This window comes from Aotus nancymaae, unplaced genomic scaffold (assembly GCF_030222135.1).
Source record: "Aotus nancymaae isolate 86718 unplaced genomic scaffold, 86718_ANA_hifiasm-v0.15.2.pri h1tg000006l, whole genome shotgun sequence".
Lineage (NCBI taxonomy): Eukaryota > Metazoa > Chordata > Mammalia > Primates > Aotidae > Aotus > Aotus nancymaae.
The window spans coordinates 72248369-72265497 of NW_026988417.1; the positions used below are offsets into that span (position 1 = coordinate 72248369).

Consider the following 17129-nt stretch of genomic DNA (forward strand, 5'->3'; position numbering starts at 1 on the left):
AGACCAAATTCTGTCTCAATCCAGTTGTCATGGTATATAGTTTCATGATAGGTATTGCCAAAGAAGATACATAGTTGCCATAGGAAGAAGTGATGAAGAATTGGAAGGAATTCTGGTTATAAGAAAGGGGGAAATTGAGGCAGATTTTTTGCTCTACTAGTTCAATATCATTTTAGAAACTATAGTCCACCAGATCTAGACCTTGTTCTGGAGTAAGACAATATTTTCACTTACTCATTCAACAAATGTATAATGAGTTCTTCCTTTCTGTCATATGTACAGTAGGAAAATGAATAAGAATAGAACACAGATCCTGCAAAGTTACACTGATTTTCATGTGCATTCTATCTATTTGAAATTTATATTTGATATTTATGTGACACTAATGGTTATCCTGAAGTCTCACTGTGCAATCAGGTCTAGAGCAAGGTTTTAGTTTCCTAGGGATAAGGATTATAAAACTGAGATGTGAAAACTAATGGAAAGGAAAAGTGAAAGGGCTTCAATAAAAAATGTGACAATTTTCAGAGCTTGGTGAGTTATAACTTAAAAGGATATGCTATAAGCAACATCCTAAATGCCAGAGAGTCTGGCATGCTGTTGGATACCAACAAATACTTGCTAATTTAAGTATGTTTAAAAACCTTACAAAATAGGGGCAGGAGGCCAGTCCTAGGGATTTAATTTTTTTCTTTAACCGCTTCTCTCCTCTCCACTGCCTTATTTTTGCACCTTGTTGTCTTCTACCTTGACTTTTGTAGTAACTCTCTAATTGAAATCTCTGTTACCTGATCTTGTCCCCTCAAATTCATCTTTCACTCAGTTACCAGTTCTTAAACCACCTTGACAATACATTTGATATTTTAAAAGGACAAGATTGTTTTAATGATTTTGGTTATTGTTGCTAAATGTTCTTACATATCTTGCTCAATTGCTCAACTTGAAGGGAAGGCATAGATTCTACTATTTATCAGCTATAGAAACTGAGGCTAGAGTAGTGAATCCATTTTGCAGTACTTAACAAGAAGTACTTTCACATCTTCTGGTTCCTACTCAGAAATTTGTTTCTTTTGATCCTGTTCTTGAATTTTAAAAAGAACACATTTAAAATGCAAATCCTGCCCATAAAAGACAGTAACAGCCAATGGAGACTAGTAAGTCCTCGAAGACATATCTGTGCCATCAGAAAGTAAAAAACAGGTATATGATACTATAAGATCAGCTGAAAATGAACACTGTCTCACCAGGTATCCTGGAATGATTTATTTGAAAACTGCTTTGGAAAGAATTTGGCCAAAAGGAGCTTCCCTTTTCAGTGCTTTCATTTCTTAGACTCCCATGACTACCTTCCATAACAACTTCAACCTAAACCCCATTCAATTAGCCAGTCCTAGGGATTTAATTTTTTCTTTAACCTCTTCTCTCCTCTACACTGCCTGATTTTTGCCCCTTGTTGTCTTCTACCTTGACTTTTATAGTAACTCTCTAATTGAAATCTGTTGCCTGATCTTGTCCCCTCAAATTCATCTTCCATTCAGTTACCAGTGACTCAGCCAATGAATGTCTCGTTATGCTGTTTTCTATTTTAAACACATCCTATTATTCCATATTGCCAAAAGAAGAAAGTTCAAGTTTTCAAATTTCTTGTACTAAGTTCTGAATTACGTAGCTCCTACTTCTTCAATCCTATCTCTCACTTTCCCTACTTTGAAAAATTTTCTCTTATAAACTGCTTATAATCATCCTGCACTTCATTAATTCTGTTATTTTTGATGACAATGACTTGTTCATATTTCTTTGCCTAAAAACTCCTAAATAGTCCTGTGGATATCTCTCCAGAGTTATCTCTGCCAGGAAGCCATTCTGGACCACTCAGGGCATAATAGTGTTGTTTTCCCTGTGTTGAGTTTTGGCCTTACCCTTATATTATATCAATTATATCATATCATATTACATTATATCATATCATATCTTGTTTTTAGTTTATCTGTTTGAGGTCTAGACTGCGAAATACTTGAAAGCTATTATAAAATCACATCTTATTGCTATAAGGATTCTCAACACCCTTTATAATACATGTCTTAGTACATTTGTCCTGCTATAACAGAGTAACACAGACTGGGTCCTTTATAAAGAACAGAAATTTGTTTTCCACAGTTCTGAGGTCTGGGAAGTCCAAGATTAAGATATCAGCATCTAGGCATCCTTGCGTCATCCTTATATAGTAAAAGGCAGAAGGGCAAGACAGGGTGAGCCTGCTATTGCAAGCCCTTATTATAGTAGCATTAATCCATTCATGAGGGTAGGGCCCTCATGACCTAAAAACCTCCCAAAGACCTAACCTCCTTAGACTGTTGTATTGAGGATTAAGTTTCTAACACATGAATTTTGCGGAACACATTTAGATCATAGCAGTAGGTCCCCCATAAAAATATAAATACTGACTATCATAGTAATATATATTGGTCACTCTCTATGGGCCAGGAACTATACTAAGTGTTTTGCATACGTTTTCTCATTTAATCCTAACAAATCTAGGAGATGAGCACTATTTTATTTTCATTTAGGAAATGAGAAACTGAGGCTCAAAGTAAATATGTAACTTGCTTTAGGTCACAGTTTGCAAGTGGTGGAGCCGGGGTTATAATGCAAGTCTGACTGGTTCTTTTAAGTATTCTGCTAAACTCAACTAGAAATCTGGGATACATCAGGCAACAAAGCATAAATATCTCTGATCTTGAGAAGCTTATATTCTAGTGGAGTAACAGAAAATAAAAAGCAAACATAATAACTAAGCTAATTGTATAGTAGCTTGGAAGGTGATATTGGGGGTATCTCAACTCTGGGTCATTGCTTTGCTACTCTAATAACCAATCTTAGCTTTGTGAACCCAGGGCTGGCCAGAGCCTCTGAGCCCCTCTGTGTGTGCTAAATAGAATATTTTGGTGAAATGACATGGTTAAATGAGTTAATAAAGGTGAAAATATGTTGTAAACCTGTTTTATACCTTATTATTGCAGAACATCACTACTTTCTAAGGTGTTAGCTGGCAAGCCTTAAAGGAGGCAACCCAGGACTCATAGATACTAAGTGATACCCCAGCCTTTCTGCCTAAATCTAATCCCTGGTGCTACTGGGAGGATGGGAGAGAAGGGGGTGCACTTGAAGAACACAGCAGAAATAAAAGATCTGTTCAGGGAGATGTGTCTGTTTCCCCTCAGATAACCAGTATGGACAACATTCATGGATGTTTTTCCACTTTACTCTTGTTATACACAAAGAAAAGTTCTGAAGGTATAATAATGCTCTTTGGCTGGGCATGTGGAGGCTCACACTTGTAATCCCAGCACTTTGGGAGGCTGAGGCGGGCAGATCACAAGGTCAGGAGTTCGAGACCAGCCTGGCCAACACAGTGAAACCCCATCTCTACTAAAATACAAAATTTATCTGGGCGTGGTGGCAGGTGCCTGTAATCCCAGCTACTCGGGAGGCTGAAGCAGGGGAATCGCTTAAACACAGAAGGCGAAGGTTGCAGTGAGCCATGATCACACCACTGCACTCCAGCCTGGGCAACAGAGTTAGACTCCATCTCAGAAAAGAGAAAAAAAAAATGCTGCTCCACAAGGAGCAACTGAATCTTTGTCTCTCTCTTGTTTTTTTTTTTTTTTTTTTTTTAGGATTTATAATGTTTACATAAAATATGAAAATTACCATGTAAGAAAGTAATGCCAAGTGCTGAATGTCAGTGCAAATTAATAACTTCCATAAATAAGTTTCCAGAAGACAATGATGATTGAAATCTGGCAGATGAAGACTTTAGAAAGGCATTAAGGTTCAAACTGTGCCTGTAAAAGAGGCACGGTTCTTCCTCTGGATACCATTTTGGTAAGACTAGGGATTACTGTGCCCTACCGTAACTAAAGAGTGGGCATGCAGCCTGGTCCAGGTTAATTAAATGTTATTTTCCTGGGATTTGGCTCTTGAGACAAAGAGTGACACAAGGCCAAAAAGTTGTTTACACTCACTTTTCCTGGTGTTAGGACCCTGATGATACTATTTTTTAGTTCCTGTAACTTAGGTTCTACTTTGGTTGTTACCCTGTCTGAGTCTGTCATGGTTTTTTTTGTTGTTGTTTTTTGTTTGTTTGTTTTTTGCTCCAGCTTTTCCTTCAATTCTGATACATTTTGATACATTTTTTTCCTATTAAGTTTTTGAGAGTCAGTTTCTTTTTCTTGTGCCTGGCAAATCCTGACTGGTATAGGAGCTTTAGGAAACTGTGGAGTTTGAGAACAAAGGAGGCATCTTTCACTTTTGTGTGTATCCAACAACAATGCCTGGCTCTAAGACATGTGTTTAATTAATGTTAACTTAAATAAAATGTGTGCGCATGGACTGCACTGAATGGAAGTGTTCATATGATGGAATGAAGAAAAGTAATGTAAAAAAAGTTATAGGGACTATGTTGAGGAAAGCCTTGAAAGACAGATTGAAGCCTCAATTTTGGGGGCATTGGGTAGTCTTGAAAGTTTTTGCATGCAGGGTTGCAGGGTGTGATGAGTGAGGGAGTGATATAAAAACAGTGTTTTAGGAAGGTTAACTGAAGAGGCAGAGAAGCAACTAACACTTATCAATGCTTTCCAACCTTTGGTACAAATGTTTCCTAGCAATTAACTCACCATTTCCTCACAACTGTGTACAGCTGGGTACTATCATTATCCTGTCCCCAGTTTAAAGATGAGGAAAACGAGGCACAGACTTACCAAACAATTTACCAGTCAAACAGCAAATGACAAACGTAGGCAGTCTGACTGAGAAGTGTTTAACATAGCCCACATTATACAAGGTGCTTAGGGGTTTTAATTTGGAAGGTTTAAATAGAACAGTTGCATAATACAAATTCTGTTTTTTAAAAAAATCATTCTGACCAATGTGTGAAAAAGGAATTGCAGTATGACAGGAGTAGAAGCCAAGCAATATGTTAGGAGACAATAGTAGAAGTCCAGTTTGTAGCTACTGAGACGGAGTTCACGATTTGGGAAATATTTCAGAGGTAGAATTGACAAGACTTGCTGATGGGTTCGATATACCAAAGAGAGGAAAGGAAAGGAAAGGTTTTCTAAATATTTCCTAGATCAACTGGATAGACTGTGATATGCTGATAAGTTTTCTAGAGCAACAAGATAAATTATGATGTATTGATGTTTGTTAAAAAAAGGAGAAAGGTAAGTTTTGCAAATCTAAGAAGTTTTGTTTGAGGCATGTTAATGAGTCACATATTAGAAATTCCAGTGGAAATGTCAACAGGTCAATTGGATGGAAAAGCGTATTTCAGGTGAGGTTCAAGGCTAGAGAAATAAATTTGAGATCACTGGAAATTTGGAATTCTTTAAATCCTTGGAACTGGATGAAATTGCGTAGTGAGAGGGTGTAGAAAAAAGAAGAGCAGGATCCCCACCTACAAAGTCTGAGACTTTCCAATATTTCAAATCTAGCAGAGAATAAGGAGCCAGCAGAGAAACGGCCAGTGAAGATGGAGGAAAAACCAGCAGAGTGAAGTATCTGAGAGCCAAATCCAGAGAGGCTTTTGAGGACAGAAGGGGTCACTATGGCCAATGCTGCTGAGAAGTCTCTAAATATAAGAGCAAAAGTGTTACTGTTGGATGTGAAAACATGCAAATCATTGGTGATCTCAATGTGCAATCTCAGTGGAAGGTGAGGCGGCAGAAAGCTTTCAGGAATTAGTTGAGGAGAAAATAGAAGGTAATGCAATAGAGAAGAGACTATAGAAAACCTTGTTCAATAATTTTCACTGTGAAGGGGATAGTATAAAGGGACAGTAGTGAGTAAAATTTCAAGAAGTTTTTTTTTAGTGCACAAACCTAAAGGTTTTTTAATGCTAATGAAAATGATCAAATGGAGGAGGAAAAGTTAATAATGTCATAATTACAAAGGTATTTTTTTAGAATGCTGAAACATGGTGAAGTGTACAGTGGAGACCTGAGCTTTGATAGGAGGACCACACCTTCTATTGAAACAGCAAGAAAGGCAGAGATTACAAGTAGTAATGCAGGTAAATGGATATATTTTGTGTTGGTAAGATGGGGGAATTTCTGTTTGATTGCTTCTATTTTAATCAGAAAAGGCAAAGGCAGAATTTCAAGTCTGGGTAACTGAGAAAATAATGGAACAAATCACACAATGCAAGCACAAAATCTCTAAGGGTATATGCTAACTTCAAACACATATAGAGAAGAAGAGTGTTGGTAAATTCTTTAGTGGGGTGCATTTAAAATCAATCCGTTAGATATTACACTGTAGCTTTTGCAGCATTGGGCAAAACCAGTAGATGGTGGTCTTAAGTTGCAAGTTGCTTGTACATTAACACCTGTCAGCATGTGAAATAACTACTGCTTTCTACAAAATGTCGAAATTCACTTTTCTATTCATCAGATACCATAAATTGGATGAAGGTGACACATGAGAGCATTCTGAGGTGACATGTTAACTGTTGTTTATTTTTCAAAAGCACTGTTCTGAAAGAACACACACAGAAAATTCATCACAGTACTTTATGCAGTGCTTTTATCAGAAACAGATATATATGGCTTCATCTATTGTTTATCTTTTCTTTGAAAATTAAAAAAAATTGATTTCTGATTTAGAATACTGTCTGTTGGAAGTCTGAAAAACCAGGAGCAACTCTAAGCTACAATACCTAAATAAGATATTCACTTAACATTCTCTGTTGTTAAATGCACTTTTGAAATTCAATTCCAAGAGTATTACAATACCTTGTAATTATGCAGACTGGCTAGAATTAAAGACTTTGGAAATTAATTTTGAGTTGAAATATTAAATTAAGTAGAATGTTTTATCATAATGGCATAATTTAAAACTAACTAAAAATAGCATTAATAATAATCATGATTGCCCTCCTTTCATTAAAAGAAGAGATTTAGTACTAAATTATTAAATGATCAAATTTACGGTGCCCAAGTTAGTAAAGATTTTGTAGTAGTGTAAATCATGCTACATGATTTCTGTCCAGTGACTATAGCAAATTAGTCACTACAGTAAATTTTAGAGGGTGTTAATAATACAAACACTTCAATGTTAGAAGCTTTTGGTAGAATGATACTGCACGCATCCTTGGGCATTCAAATATTCCATTTTTTTTCTCCCAACAGCGTATTATATAACTGTCATGGGTAGTATCAAGGATGGACAGTTACACCTTGAACAACAGAAAAGGATGAGCATTTTATTTTTATAAGCCAACGACTTGTGAGAAGTGATTTCTGCTTCCCAACATTAACATTTGTCTTCTTTCTATTCAACAGTCTTCTGATTTTACTCTGAAATTGTACTATGTTCTAAGCAGAACATATGTTGCTCATTTTCCTTAGTAATTCTGAGATCAACTAAATTTAAGAGAATTCTATAAACCCACAATGGCTAGAAATGATTACTTTTAAATTTTATTTAAAATCATCCCAATATACACACTTTATTTTTTCATAAATGAATAAACTGTACTAATATACAAATTGTGACACATTAAGCAATCTAAAATAGAAAGCAAATACATACCAACCTTTTAAATACTTGAACAATGAGGGTGAGGTGGGCAAATAAGGTAAAGGGATATTTGCCTTGTTTTTTCTACGTATTTCTTAAAGAAAGTGTTGCTAGATGTTTTAAAGCATATATGTACTATAGATTTCTGTTTACTATCTTTGAATGTCTCCTACTTCTTTAGTCATGAATGTGATTTTTAGTATCTGAATCATATTTTGGAAAGTTATCAGATCTGAGAATCTCCAGTCACATGAGATTACAATTAACCGATACACATGTAAAAATGTTGTGACTCACTCAAGTAAATTTTTTAAATTTTAATTATTTTCTAGTATAATAATCAATGTCAATAAGGGATTTGTACTACAAAGAATATGTGTTACGTATCTGCTAATATATAATGGAAGTTTTGTAAAGTTGTGGGCAAATATTTCACCTCACCAAATTTACCATTATAGAATAATTTCTGAGACTGTTAGAATTATTTTGGACTGGGTTGTTAATTTAGGGTATACCAGCCACTTGTTACTTTTCTTTGACATCATAACATTTTGACCATGAGTTCTTTACCCCTGTCTTTAGCATTAACCCAAAACATTTTGGCACATGAGAATACATGTTGTTACAAAAGAACTCTGATGAAAAATATGGATTAAAGATGGTATGGTACAAAATCCAAGTAGTGCACTCTCCTTCACAAGGCTTTGAGGTGTCATTAACAAGAGGCTAGTTATTAATAGTCACACATTCTTGGTCATTTATTTTGCATGTTTATAGCACTTTACAAAGTGCTCTGTTAGTGAATTCTATATAACTGGTATATTTATAACCTCAAACTCACTAGAGTGTGAGATAATTGTGTATATGTATTTTTGTAACATACTAATTCCACAGCTGGGATATTCAGTGGAGAACCACATATGTCATATTAAGACATTTAATTAGACTCAGGAGTCAAACAGACATCTGAAAACATCTATCGACTCATTAGTACTGTTAACTGTAGCTCCTTTGGCTTTTATATAACTCAGGAAATAGGAAATCATAACACCATAAATAGTGTTAATCTGAACCTATGATGTAGCCAGAGCAATTTTAAGCTGATCATTTCTCACTAGGCTAATACTAGTCAAGTCTCTTATTCAGATAAGTTTTTTTTTTTCTTTTTTCTTCTTTTGGCTATTCAGTGGCCAATGAGGTGTAATAAGTTTTAGCAAATTGAGGCTGAGGTCTCTTAGGTTAGCTTTATTCTTTGCTGTAAATTACAGCAGCTTTATAACTGCTTAACACAGCTCTTGAATCAAGAAACATGACACCTGAATTTTTCTGTTCAGGCTGAATGACTGGCGTGTGTGTGTGTCTGTGTGTGAGTGAGAGAGAGAGAAAGAGAGCACCCCTGGAACTGAGGATTAAAACTGCTGCTCTCAGATTATCAAACTGATTTATATTTTAACTGTTGGGCAGCTGAAGTGGCAACTAAATAGAATCTTAATAGACTAGAATTTTCCCACATTTTTTTCTCTTTGCAGATTAGAATTTGGTAAATTGTTAAATATTTTAATTGCACTCTGTATTCCATCTTTGGTTGACATTGAGTTGAACTTTGGATTTCGGATTTTATTTTGTATGTCAGGCTCAAAATAATGAGGTGTGACTTGAATGACTTGCTTCTCAAACCTCGCATCTGTTATTTTAAACACAGCAAAGCCAGGCTCTGCTATGAGAAGGCCCCTCACCTGCTAAGCAGCTGGTTTAGGGAAGGAGACACTGACAGCAGAGGGAACTGGTGCAGGAGATTCTCTTCTCTTAGCAGCTTTCGATAGGTCAGCAAATTGGAATCGTTTGCTGTTTTCCTTCTTTCCCCATTGATGTGTCATTACAGAATGCGGTGTTTTTTTCCCCCAGACTGTATTAGCAGAAACAGAAAAGTAATTAATACATAAAGTACCAAATATGAAATATTACTCTGCACAGAGGCATTTCATACTTCATTGATTTCATGAGTAGGCCAGAGGTGCCAGAACAATAATTGATATGTTGTAAGAAAAAAATTATTATGCAAGGTCAGCAGCATTTGAAGACTTTACAAAGAAGAGGCATTAAAAGATATTCTGAAACTATTTCTTAGAGCTTTACATTGGGATTTAAATGAATATTTGATTTTACACAGATTTTCTAGGAGAAATTAGTAGGAATTTTTCATCTGTTAGTATGCTTGTGTATGCAAACATAATATATATCAATATACTGGCATTTTAGAGAAAATATGAATACATACGTGTGGATAAATTTGTGTGTGGATTTATGCTTCGCTTTACAGACATCATTATTTACATTTCTGAATTTTCCATGAAAAAGCAAAATTTAAAACTCAAATTTATTTTATATTATTTACAAATTACTAACCAATACATGTTTGTTCAAAAAATCATTTACATTTCAGAAAATCAAGAACAGAAACCTTAAAATAAAATCATTCATACTTCTTACCATGCTGATATAAGATGTTGATATTTTGGTGTATATCCTCTTAAGACTTTCTCTCTATGAAAAACAGTATACTGTAATATTGTCTTCAGTATGATTTTTTCACTTAAGTGATTTTTCTTTATGTCATTCAATATTTTTCTACAATATTTTTAATGGTTACATAACTCCACTGGTATGATGTATCATAATATATTTTTAAAAAATTGTAATGTATATCACTAGAACTGTATCTTCATAATGCCCTTTGGTACATTCCTAGAAATGAAATTTTGATTGCTTTGACAGACATTGCCAAATTATCCTCTAGAAAGGTATCTCAGTTTATTCTCAACTCAATATCAATTTTAAATTCACTCTCAGTTGTGATTATAAAGCTCTTCTTCCTAATCTGCCTTCTACATGACTCTGGTATCAGGTCATAAGTAATGGATTTTTCAGGATAAATGGAAAACAATTGAGAGAAAATCTCAAAACAATTTCAAAACCAAAATATTTGCAGTGATTGTCTTAAGGCCAAAATAAGCAAATTCATTTAACTTCATACTTTTATCCCAAATTGGAAAACTTCTAATAGCTATTATTTACGGAGTGCTTACCATGCATCAGTGATAACTTTGCAATAGTCCTATGTGCTTTACATCAATTATCTCAGATTTTTTATTCTCACAAAATTACCCTGTGAAATATGTTTTTGATGTTCCTTGTGAAGAAAAAGCCAGAACTCAGACAATTTATAAATAAATTTCCCAGTCACACAGCTACTTGGTAGGTAAGCTGGGATTTGAATCCAGAACAGTATGATTCAAAAGATTATATTTCAGCTGCTAGAAGCATCATAAATTTGTAGTTCTGAAAATATTGTACCTCAAAATAGTACACATTGTAGCTCATTTGTATATTTGCAACAGCAACATTTTACCTCAATTTATTGTAATTTGGTATTACGATTGAAGATATCTGCTTGGATAAACTTTGGATTTTTACCACCTGGACCTGTGATAATAAACAGTAGGTCTCTCATTTCTCAAACACAAGGTGTTAGGAAGGCTGCTGCTGGGTTGGCAGAGGAGGTTCTCAGCCGTTCTCAGGGCATATGGCTCTTTGGGGTAGAAAGCGACCACTAGGCCCTCTCTTTTGCTCTCCTTTTCTCACAAATTGTAGTCCATGTGATAGATATTCTGACTTTCTCATTCACTCCCTTTTTGAAGGTGAATTTGAGGTGCTATAAGAAGCAAAAGGCCAGGAAACTGACAGCAGAGAATGTTGGGTCTCTCTGGGAAGGTTTCCTTGGCCTCAAGATTTTAAATTCAAAATTGGACCAGGAGCCTCTGTAGTGGGATATTTCTCTGGTGACACAGTTGTGGGAGGGTGAGGATGGGGAAATGGGAAGAAGATATGGCATAGATAATACTCAATCCCAAATGTAATGGAACTTAGAACAGAAAGAGGAAAAGGGTGTGCTCTATTCTGGATATGAAGCTCAACAAAGTAACATCATAAAGGCCAGAAATTGTCCTGTTGTGGCATTCCAAAAGCATATGAGCCTCTGTCCCACTCATTATGAATCTTTATCCTTTCCTCTCCCTCTGCTCTCTCTCTCATCAGCAGGCTAAAGAGAGGATACATCTCTCGCTTAAGCTTGGGGCTTTTTGGCACAAAACTTGATTGTCTCGGTTTCTTCTTGGCAGATTTAAATTGTTAGAGAAATGAAACTCGTTTGAAAACAGTAGGCCCTGGCAGGCGCTCTCCTAGGCATTGCCCAGGACTCCAGGAACAGTTGTCAACTTACTGCATGGCATTTGTCTAGGTTGGGTTTGATCTTAGTCTCAGATCCCATATGGTAAGAAATAATTCTGTTTTAAAGTTTTGTGTATGATTGAGGTCAGAAGAGGGAGAGAGGTTGCTGCATATGGAGTTTGCAGATTTTTTATACTGAAATCAAGATTTAATGAAGATGGGAGAGTAAGAACAAAAATTATTTGCATGAAAATGAGACAAAACTGAAAAGGGTATTTTTCTTTTCTCTGAATGTAAATCTCCATTTGACTATTAAATTCCTTAATTTTAAGATATTTCTATCATTATGGAAGTATAAGAATACTGACAACTAATATGTATGTACAATATGGGATGTTAGAAATTAAAAGCACATTTGCATGTATGACTGAGTTTGAAAATAACAATTTCTAGTAGTGTTAGTTCTTATATAATCTATTATCCAAGTTTTTGGTTTATTTTACAAGAGCATGTACAGCACCATGTAAAGAATCTGGGCTAGGTGCAGTGGTTTACGCCTGTAATCTCAGCACTCTGGGAGGCTGAGACGAGAGGATTGCTTAAGGCCAGGAGTTGGAGACCAGCCTGGACAACATATTGAGACCCCGTCTCTATAAAAAACACAAAAATGAGCAGGCATGGTGGTGTGTGCCTGTAGTCCCAGCCACTAGGGAGTCTGAGGCAGGAGGACCACTTCAGCCCAGAGGTCGAGGCTGTGGTGAGCTATGATGGTGCCTCTCTACTCCAGTGGGAGCAAAAGAGTGTTTCTCTCAAAATTAAAAAAAAAAAAAAGAATTGGGCTGGGCACAGTGACTCACGCCTGCAATCCCAGCATTTTGGGAGGCCGCCAAGGTGGGCAGATCACCTGAGGTCGGGAGTTTGAGACCAGCCTGACCAACATGGAGAAGCCCTGTCTCTACTAAAAATACAAAATTAGTTGGGCATGGTGGCACATGCCTGTAAACCCAGCTACTCTGGTGGCTGAGGCAAAAGAATCACTTGAACACAGGAGGTGGAGATCACAGTGAGCCGAGATCGCACCATTGCACTCCAGCCTGGGCAACAAGAGTGAAACTTGATCTCAAAAATAATATAAAATAAAATAAAATAAATAAGAATCTAATAGGCAATAATATGCTTAATGGTTCTGATGAAACATGTTATAGAAACAGTGTGGCGATTCCTCAAGGACCTAGAAATAGAAATTCCATTTGACCCAGCAATCCCATTACTGGGCATATATCCAAAGGATTATAAATCGTTCTACTATAAGGACACATGCACACGAATGTTCATAGCAGCACAGTTTACAATAGCAAAGACCTGGAACCAACCCAAATGCCCATCGATGATAGACTGGACAGGAAAAATGTGGCACATATACACCATGGAATATTATGCAGCCATTAAAAACGAGGAGTTCGCGTCCTTTGTAGGGACATGGATGAACCTGGAAACCATCATTCTCAGCAAACTGACACAAGAACACAAAATCAAACACCACATGTTCTCACTCATAGGCGGGTGTTGAACAAGGAGAACACATGCACACAGGGAGGGGAGCACTATACATGGGGGTCTGTTGTGGGGGAGTGGGGGGGACAGCGGGGGGGTGGGGAATTGGGGAGGGATAGCATGGGGAGAAATGCCAGATATGGGTGAAGGGGAGGAAGGCAGCAAATCACACTGCCACGTATGCACCTATGCAACAACCTTGCATGTTTTTCACATGTACCCCAAAACCTAAAATGCAATAAAAAAAAAAAAAAAAAAAAAAAAAAAGAATATTTTCAAGTTTTCCTTAAGACTTCCAATAGGACATAATAATAGTAAATAATTGAAATAAAAACACTTTCCCAAAATTTGGAATGATAGATAAGCATAAGTTTTTGAATAAGCATAAGTTGTTGATAGATAAGCATACGTTTTTGAATCAGTTTCTAGTTAAATCTATACAGTAATTTGATTGTGTAATTACAAGTTTCATCTTACTTTCTCCATCTCCATACCACTATTTGGAAAGAGAGGTGACTACTTAACAGCTGGAACTGTGAATACAGAATAAATTGAAGAGCATCTAAATGTGTGTGCTGCTCCAGTAAATATTTCAGACATCAGAGACAGTTGGTATTGTCAGCCTCTAAGTCTCAGGTATATTTCCTCTGTTTATTTTGACCCTACTACCCACTATTGTTTCTCTTTGACACAGTCTCTTCTTATTTCAGAATATCAAAGGCACAAACACTAGGTAGGCCCTTTTCACAGTATCAATTTAATATAGACTAACATGAATGATGATACACAAAGAACTGTTAATGAAAACTTTCTATATCTGGTGGTTCATGGGTTAAGTTCAGTTGTCACCTGACATCTCCAAAATGATTTTTGACCTGGATTTGTTCCTTATACATATGACCATCTCCTTCCATTAACTCAGGTTAAGTAGAAGCTAAAACAGAATAGACTAAACCAGGGGTAGAGCACCAATCTGATTAAATCTAACAATTTGTACATCTGTGCCTGACTTTCATCACTTCTTATGATTGTGTATAAAGTACCTGCTGTTGAATGAGGGATTAAGCCCATTCCAATTATTGATGCTTTTTAACTTTGCAGATGTCAAAGGCATTCCTTCAAACCTATTCACTTCCAGAGCAAGGCTTTTCCAGATGGGAATTAGAAAGCAAGATTTGACAAAATCTGCTTCTCTGTTACTGAATATAAAGGAATATTACGGTAACACTCCCATTTCTGTTAATCCATTCATTTCAGGTTTGATTTACCTTTTTTTGCTTTGATCTAAAAATCTCTGTGGCTTTATAGGATTGTATGTTGCTATATTCAGGTTTTGAATGGATCACACTGTTTGCATTTTTAATATGATTTTTCTGATTCCAAAGCCAGGATTAACCTGTTGTTTTTGATTAAAAAGATGCTATGTTTAGATTTCAGGGCAGTGTTAAATTTCTCTGGTTATCTACTGTTTTTCTTCTTTTTAAATAGACAAATTATATTTGTTATCTATATTGATGAAATAAGGGAAAAAGTATGGTTTTTTAAAAGAATTTAAATATTAATACTCAATATAAGCTGTTGTATAAATAAGAGTGAAAGATTTTTTTAGCACTGTGTTTTGCATTTCCTCTGTTGATTCTTGCTAAATTGTGATTACTGAAGTAGACCTCATTTGAACCACAGGAAAGAGAAATTTTGGTGACTGGTCATGTCATAGAAATCAGATTTTTTAAAAATGGTTACCTTGATGTTTAAAAACAAAGGGCAAGACTCTTCCCTCATTTGGTACTGCCAACTTTTCTTCACTCTACTAAAATTGTTGTGAAGCAGACAGTTACAGTAGAGAATCCTAATATTATTTTAAGGAATAATAATATAGGAATGGCAGAATCTTAGAGATGCTTACAATGGACAGACACTCCTCTAAAATCTTTACCTATATCAATTCAATTAATTCTCCCGAAGCATTTGGAAGTTGATACCATTAGGAAATGAGGACAGAAGTGAAGAAACTTACTCAAGCTTATATGGCAGAAGCATTGTTCAAACTTGGCAAATCTGGTTCAAGTCCATGTTCTTAACCACTATGCTAGTTATGTTTACATGGTCAACCCAGAAAATACATAAAATGAATTAAACTCAATCTAATGAGAATGTGGTAATGAACATAATGTAAACATAATGCTAGTTATGTTTATGTGGTCAACCCAGAAAATATATAAAATGAATTAAACTCAATCTAATGAGAATATGATAATGAACAAATGAAAAATCGAATGACCAACTGGTCCATTATTTTCTCCTCCACAAACTTCCTTTTTAAAAGTATGCTATGGTTTAAATGTACCCCTCAAAATTCACGTGTTGAAAACTAAATTCCTAGTGCAACAGTGTTAGGAGGTGAGACTTTTAAGAGGTAATTAGATTATGAGGTCTCTGCCCTCCTGAATGGATTAATGCCATTATCTCAGGAATGGATTAGTTATCTCAGAAGTGGTTTTCTGATAAAATGATGAGTTTGACCCCTTGTCTCTATTGCTCTCAAACCCTCTCTCACCTTCTTACCTTCATGGGATGATGCAGCAAGAAGGCCCTTGCAAGATGCCAGTACCTTGATATTGAATTTCCTGGACTCCATAACTGTGAGAAATAAATGTATTTTATTTATAAATCATTCATCTGTGGCATTCTGTTATAACAAAACAAAATGGACTAAGACAAAGTAGAAATTCCAGATATGGGTTCCATAGTACATCAATGCTGAGCTCATTTCTAAATTTTAAGCACAGCTCATCTGCCAAGCTGCTAAGGTTTTAGCCTATGACTCATAAGCCCTTTGAACACATTACCACGTGTTCTCCCTTTGAATTTACCCTACAATCAAGGAACAGAAATAATAGGGTAAAGAAGAATCTACTTGCAAAAACTAGATTCAAACAATTAACCAATGTTTGTGGAGGGCACATACTGATTTTCCTACATCAGTGATTTGGAAAGAAATAGAGGTTTATATACACAGTGCTAACTAAGGATAGAGATTATGCATGTCCAACTCAAAGTTTAGCAAGTCATAAAAGGCAATGTTTATGAACATGTCTAAATGCAAATTAGAAACTAATCATTGTTTATTAAAATCAGTTTCATTTAATCTTTGACATTTCTAATATTTACCAAGAAAGATCCCTGTCTTTTGTTTCTATTGTTCAAATTACTCTCTAAGCTTCTTCTATCCAGTTTCTTATAAATAAACATTATTCTCTATCTTTGATGAAAGAGGAATGTAAATTTAAATATCTATAAGCATTTCTGTGTATCTGAAAATAGACATGAAGCTAAAAATGAAAAATTATGATTCATCGTTTTCTAATAATATGCAATTTGTATATTCTCATTTATATTTTCAACTAAATTCTGAATTCTTCAAGGAAAAACCTTCTTATTGCCTATTTTTATATAATTTACACCTTTTGTTCATCCCCATGCCCTCACCCCATACTATAGTGATTTCAATGATATGGATATAGTGTTTAACAAATATATGCTGTGTGAATAAACTGCTTTCCATTACTGAAGCTACTTTGAAGATTATTTTTTAAACAACAAAGGGGTTCAGAAAGAATATAGTAGACAAGGTTTGAAACAGGGCTTGAATGTAAATTAAACATCTTTCTTCAGGTCTCTGATTTTGACATAATCCAAACAGTGCTTCACTGTAAAGCAAAGAGGCATGTTAGTGCATCTTCTTCTGTCTTAGGGGTTCAAAAGGTGCA

The 17129-nt window shown here is 35.6% G+C and overlaps 1 long non-coding RNA gene across 1 annotated transcript in view; it reads left to right on the top strand.

Moving 5' to 3' along the window:
• LOC105713370 (uncharacterized) overlaps positions 1 to 17129 on the top strand; it is a 354073-nt gene that overhangs the window by 325955 nt on the left and 10989 nt on the right. Inside the window, exons 4-5 of the long non-coding RNA XR_010338179.1 lie at positions 13868 to 13995; positions 14461 to 14580. This is a non-coding gene — a long non-coding RNA (uncharacterized LOC105713370). The remainder of the gene's footprint in view (positions 1 to 13867; positions 13996 to 14460; positions 14581 to 17129) is intronic.